This window comes from Clupea harengus, chromosome 3 (assembly GCF_900700415.2).
Source record: "Clupea harengus chromosome 3, Ch_v2.0.2, whole genome shotgun sequence".
Classification (NCBI taxonomy): Eukaryota; Metazoa; Chordata; class Actinopteri; order Clupeiformes; family Clupeidae; genus Clupea; species Clupea harengus.
Window position 1 is genome coordinate 32114031 of NC_045154.1, and position 6941 is coordinate 32120971.

A 6941-nucleotide genomic window follows, 5' to 3' on the forward strand; every position below is an offset into this window, starting at 1 on the left:
GTTTCTTGGCTGAACTTCCCTAATGGAGGTGTGATTTCCCCCAGCATGTTGGGATGGTGGAGATGGACCATATGGATCTGGGCAGGAGATGGCCAGTTCTGCCATGGTCCTTCTCCGTGGCCTCCACCTCCAGTTCACACTGACAGACTTTGTCACTGGCCTGTCACTGGTAACAACATGCTAATTGCTGTCATTATTGGAAATGTATTGACCTGACATCAAGAGAAAGAGAGGGAGCAAGAGAGGAGTGCGTGTGTGTCTGTGAAAGAGAATGTTTGTGTCTCTGTGTGTGTGTGTGTGTGTGGTGTGTGTGTGTGTGTGTGTGTGTGTGTGTGTGTGTGTGTGTGTGTGTGTGTGTGTGTGTGTGAACAAGAGAGAGAGAGAAAGAAAGAAAGAAAGAACAACGAAAGACATATATGGAGACCACTCAGTAACGGAAGTTTTTGCTGATAACCTTCAGCACTGATTTCCCTTGAAATCCCTTCATTTTGAATGAGAGCCTTAGAGACAGATCAAAGAGGTCAGAAGCAGTAGCTGTGTGTATTTAAGACAACCAGCCCACACAAAGGCCCTGATTCACTGGAAGTGGCAAAGCTCTCAGGTCACTTCCTGAAGAGGTGCTCCGGGGGACAAATGTCGTGCACTCTGTCCCTTTCTCAGGGCTGCTCCCCTCCTCTGTCCCCTGTCTCTGCCACTCGGGGCTCGCTGGCTGGCCTTGTCATTAGGCCTCCACACCTGATTCTGGCATAAGTGACCGTTCCCACACCCACTCCTCCGCCCCGGCCATCACCCTGCTCCGCTGACTGTGCTAATTACGTGGCTGTTAACCATTGATCTGTCCCATCTTAAAAAGTGAAGTGTCTTAGAAAGTGAAGTGTGTTTCAGAAGTCTGTAAATTGTCATTTGTGGCTATATTCGCCACGGTTTGCCATGGTTGTGATAACTGGTAAAGTGGTCATAATACTTAATACATGATGCCAGGTTGTGACAAGAGGAGTCAGCTATTAAGAGTATACTTATACTACACTGGTCCTGTGGTCAGAACTCTGTTGGAAGTGGGTTCTCTGGGAAGTTAAAGAGCAAGTGACATATCATGCAAGGTACTGTAGTCACTGCAATCACAGAGTATCAGTATTTATTATTTGGACAATGTCTTCTTTTGTCTTTAATCACGACAAGTGATGGATTTTCTCCACCTATGGGTAGAATAATGTTAAACTTGCAGTTGCCCAGTTAGAACAGTAGGGGAGCAGTAATACACTCATGTCCTGTTCTAAAGGCAGTCAGATTAAACGTGGTTTGAAAAAAAAGAAATATATATATAATTCAATTAATTCTGAAACAGGAAAAAGTTGTTCCAGTGTCTTCTATAAACTCAAATGGTCATGCTTCATCTGTTTCGAATGTTTTTCTTCGAATGTGTCTGTAGAGCTTCAAATCACCATTCAAACCGGACGGTCTGTTTGAATATCAATTCTGCTTCTCTCCTTGCCCTGTTCAAAATTAGTCATCTAGAAAATCCTGAAGTTCAGCCACCTCTGCTATCGTTCAGTAATATGTGTAGTAAGTGCTGGGTGGACTGTGCATTCAGCACTAGGGGAGATTTATGGGTCTTTTAGTGGCTGAGGGTCGCGTCCAGCTGCCGCTGCAGTCACGGGAATCAGAGAGGACCAGCCCTCGCAGCCCTCTGGACGAACAATGAGGCAGTGAGTGCCAAGCAGAGGAGAGTGATAGGGGATTGTGTGCGTGTGTGTGTGTGTGTGTGTGTGCGTGTGCGTGTGCGTGAGTGTGTGTGTGTGTGTGTGTGTGTGTGTGTGTGTGTGTGTGTGTGTGTGTGTGTCTGTGTGTGTATGTGTTTGTCTGTGTGTGTGTGTGTGTGTGCGTGTGCGTGTGCGTGTGTGTGTGCGTGTGCGTGTGAGTGTGTGTGTGTCTGTGTGAGTGTGTGTGTGTGTGTGTGTCTGTGTGTGTATGTGTTTGTCTGTGTGTGTGTGTGTGTGTGCGTGTGCGTGTGCGTGTGTGTGTGCGTGTGTGTGTCTGTGTGTGTGTCTGTGTGTGTGTGTGTGTGTGTGTGTGGTGTGTGTGTGTGTGTGTGTGTGTGTGTGTGTGTGTGTGTGTGTGTGTGTGTGTGTGTGTGTGTGTGTGTGTGTGTGTGTGTGTGTGTGTGTGTGTGTGTGTGTGTGTGTGTGTGTGTGTGTGTGTGTGTGTGTGTGTGTGTGTGTGTGTGTGTGTGTGTGTGTGTGTGTCGGTGTGTGTGTCGGTGTGTTGGTGTGTGTGAGTGTAAGTGTTTGTGTGAGTGTGTTAACAAGTGTGTGTGCATGTATGGGTCTGTGTATCCATGTGTGTGCGAGTGCGAGTGCCTGTGTAAGTGTGTGTGCGAGTATGTTCACAAGTGTATGTATGTGCATGTGTGAGTCTGTGTATCCATGTGTGTGTGTGTATGTGTGTGTGTGTGGGTGTGTGTGTGTGCGCGCGGACGTTTGTGGACGTTCATGCATTTGAGTGTGTGAGTGTGTGTGTGTGTGTGAGTGTGTGTGTGTGTGTGTGTGTGTGTGTGTGTGTGTGTGTGTGTAGGGGGAGGTAAGGTTGTTGGTGTTGGGCTTGAGGGGGTGAAGGGGCCACTGCATCTGCAGAGTGCATCAGTGAGGATCTGTCCAGCGCGGGAGCGAGGCTGGTCTGTGTGTGTGTGTGTGTGTGTGTGTGTGTGTGTGTGTGTGTGTCTGTGTGAGGCTGGTCTGCTGGCCTTGTCATTGGGGCAGGTGTACACTCCGTGTGGTTTATGGCCAGAGGATTAAGTGGGTTAGGTACTTGTGGCAAAAAAAAAAATGATTTTTGCATTTTGCCTGCCAAGAAATGCTGCATAGTTCTTTCAAAGACACAGCTGGTCTTGTTTTATTTTGTTTTCAAGTCATTTATGTTTAATTCACTGCAAGTATTGCACAGAGGAATTGACGAGGGAAGAGAGGGTGGCTTTCTAAAGAGCAGGAAGCTCACACTGAGATTGCTAATGCTAATGCTAATGCTAAAGCACCACCTCTGCTGACGTGTGCCTCCGTTTGGTCCTGCAGTGTTTTCTCCTTTGGCACTTCCTCTTGCCTTTCTTTTCTTGGTTTCATATGTCTGATGCCAGATGACTGAACATAACTTTTCTCCATCACTTCCTTGGCTCTGCATTGCCTCTTCTCCTCACAGTGCCTTTGGTTTTCTGGTTCCTACGACGACTTTGTTGTTTTCCAGTGACAGTGAAACTGACAGTTGTCAATGTTTCCATAACTTCTTTGTGTATCACATTTGTACTACAGCGTTCAAGTTACAGAGTACATTCCAGTACAGTAGAATAGTACAGGCAACGTTTCTGCCTCAGAGTCTTCATCAGACAGACCTTGCAGCTGTCACCACCTTACCCCTGTGGCAGGGCCCGATGGCTACACGAGGCCCTTGGAGCCTGGACCTTAGTGTGGTCATGTCACTGGCTTCAGGTTATCTCTATAACTATCGCAGTGCTGCCTGTAAACCTCACCTGTCTGTAGCTCTCTCTGTTCCAAAGTTGGAACTCCATCACTGTAAAACCACAATCCCATTAACAGCACCTGCTGTTGGAGAAGAACATGTCTACAGGGGATCTAAGGTCGTGTTTCTGAGAATTGGCAGATTTTAGGAAAGGGTTTCTGAGACTCTAAGTAATACGTAATCCTTTTCCTTCCTGTAACTTACTTTCTTGTCTTTTCTGTGAAGTAAAGTCTGTTCACTTTTTTGACCATTTCAGCAGGCAAACAGATTCGTTTTTCTCAGTTGCTTTGGTTCATTTCTCGAATCATCCTTATCATTTTTAAAACAATAATGTTTTAAAATAGTGTATTTCTCAAAACAATTTGTATAAACATCACCACACAATGGATTACCAGCAAAAAATCTATGACTTAAAATGCTTAGTTTTTGTCTCAAATGTAAATGGTTACATCATTGAACATGTCAGTGCATATGTCAATGTCAATATGTCAAATCAATGCAAATGTGGATGATTTTACGTAAAGAAGGTATGATTTTGTGTTCTGTAAAGCCCAAATGGTGAAAACATGACTGAACACTGCCTGAAGTGGCACGCTGTGCACTCATGCTGGCCTGGGACATCTTGGTGGCCAATGAGGTTATAGGAATCAATCCTCATCAATCATATGTAAACAATCAAGGTTTTGAATTGTAATTTAGACATTCCAAAAATACCATGTCTCTGAAACTAATGGCAGTTGACAGATACAGTTGACACAAAATGATAACGGTTTTAACCTATTTGTCTTACCTATTTTGAACCTATTTGCACTTACACAAAGAATAGCTCCCTGTATGTTTTGGGGGATAAAACTCAACAGTAGGTGATTGAACATATCCTTTTGCATGAATGTGCAAACGCATTTTCGAAATGTTCAAAAGAATGACAAATTGAAAGAATGATAAATTATGATATGCACAAGTGACTAGATGATGTGGAGGTTGAACTAACATTTTTTTGAGAATTTTAATTCTGATCTGAGAAATGTACCAAAGCAAGTGAGAAAAAAACGGTATCTCCACCTTTCATAACATGCACTGAGGTAGTAAAGGCTTACATCTTGTGCTGTCCACGGATGGCAGGCAGGCCAAACGCTGTGCATGTAGCAGGAAGTGTCAGCATGTGTGTGTGACCAGGACGGCCTCACACTAGGACCGGCAGTGCTGGGAATGGTGTTTACTATCCCAAGCCAACTGGCCAACTCCAAACACTGCTCCACTCCATCGCACCCGCTGCCTGCTAGTTCCCCCCTCTGCGCCAAAAGCTCCCCATTGGTCGGCTGTGTCGTCACGGAGACAACAGCTGTCTCCGGGATGAAGAAGCTACTTTTGGGGTGCCAGCCAGTCTGACTGCCTGCAACTGGAGAATCCCAGAGTCCCTCATGGCCTTCAAAACACACAGAGACAGGGGATTAGGCTGCATATACAGAACAGTGCCCTCTAGAGGCCTTTTGGTTAAAGCCTTTTTCCTTCTCCCGTGTACTTATGTTTGTGTTCCATCATATGACCAGCCCTTGTTACTGACTGAGATGTTTTTTTTGCAACATTTTTGATCAAAAAGATGCATAACCATATTAACTCCAATCTTCATTTTTACCAAGTGTTCTAATGCCTCAACTCAACACAAATGTCTTCATAGTATGACAGATGTGGACACAACTCTTGTCTCATTGCAATAGGCATGGGTATTAGGGTGTGTTAGTGGGAACTTAGTGGGACGTTTTCTTTGTGTAGTGTAGAATGGCAGCTTTTATTTGTGTGAGTATGCCTGTAGACATATGTACATCATCAGTGACTATTATGAATGAACTGTGTATCTGTGTGTGTGTGTTTCTGTGCATTAGCCAGTCAGAGTAGGCAATTGAAAGGTGTTTGTGTGTATGTGTGTGTGTGTGTGTGTGTGTGTGTGTGTGTGTGTGTGTGTGTGTGTGTTTGTGAGTGTGTGTGTATGTGTGTGTGTATGTGTATGTGTGTGTGCGTCTGTGTGTGTGTATGTGTGTGTGTATGTGTGTGTGTATGTGTATGTATGTGTGTGCCTCTGTGTGTGTGTATGTGTGTGTGTATGTGTGCATTATCCAGTCAGTATATCAGAGTGAGTGGCAGTCATTGCTGTTAGTGCTGGACCCCCTCAGACAGCACCTGCTGCTTACAGTACACACACACACACACACACACACACACACACACACACACACACACACATACATACACACAGCAGTTGGGCCGTCAGCCCTTCCTTCCCTATAAGAGCTGGAGCCGGCGTAACCGACCCACTGGCTGCTTGGCACTGGCCTGCAGAACACCCAGCGTGGCCTGGGGCTCGTGGAAGCCGGTGCTCCTGGCAAAGCCCCCCCTCACGGGCCTCCCCTTTGGCATCACGGACCCCCACACGCCGACAGACAGACAGACAGACAGAAGGACATATGGGTGCGAGGGACAGATGGACGCCGTGGGCAGGATTACAGAGAGAACAGAGAGGGTTGCCGACAAGTCTCCCAACAATAACTATCGGTGGTCTCTCCGTGGTTCCAGTGGCCAGGGGAGATTAGAAGCAAGGATGTGGCCAATGTGTGTGTGTGTTTGTGAGCGTGTGTGTGTGGATCTGTTCCTAGATCAGTGCAACTCTAACACTAATGTGCATGAATGTGTTTTTTAAGTTGAAATAATTGAGCACCATATGCTCTACCATGTTTTCCTACAAGCACAGCGAGTATGAACTTGTGTGTTGTGATGTCTGTTGTTCTGACATGGGAGCTAGCGTGTCAGTTGTATGTTAATTGTCTTACGATGTGTCCATGTAAGAGGATGCTTTGTGTTCAGTCTGTCCACTCTAACCATGTTTCATTTTCATTTTCATTTATTTCATTTAGTCATTTAGCAGACGCTTTTATCCAAAGCGACTTACAATGTATACACATTTACACTGATGGCACACTGCACATCAGGAGCAATTAGGGGTTCAGTGTCTTGCTCAAGGACGCTTCGACAGGGAATCGAACTAGCAACCTTCTGATTACTAAACGACTTCTTTACCTCCTGTACCACTGTCGCCCCTTAGTTGCTTCCTGTTTTTGCTCTTATGAATTTCTCTGGAAGCCATTGCCTTCGTTTGGTAAGAGGATTTTTGTTTGTTTGTTTGTTTGTTTCGTTATCGTGGACAGCATTCTCTTGTTCTTGTGCCTTAGAACTTGAGTAGAGAGTAAGCCAAGCACACACATACATGTAAAGCTTAGCTCCCACAGGTCCTCCAAGTATCCTGGTCTTAAAAATAGACTGAGGATTGTTTTTCCACTCGCCAGATGAAGCCTCAGATCACCAGTGAAATACTCATCTCAGGGGAAAGGCCAGACTTACATGACACCACAACTCTTTAAAAAGGTTTAAAAGCTCTATTC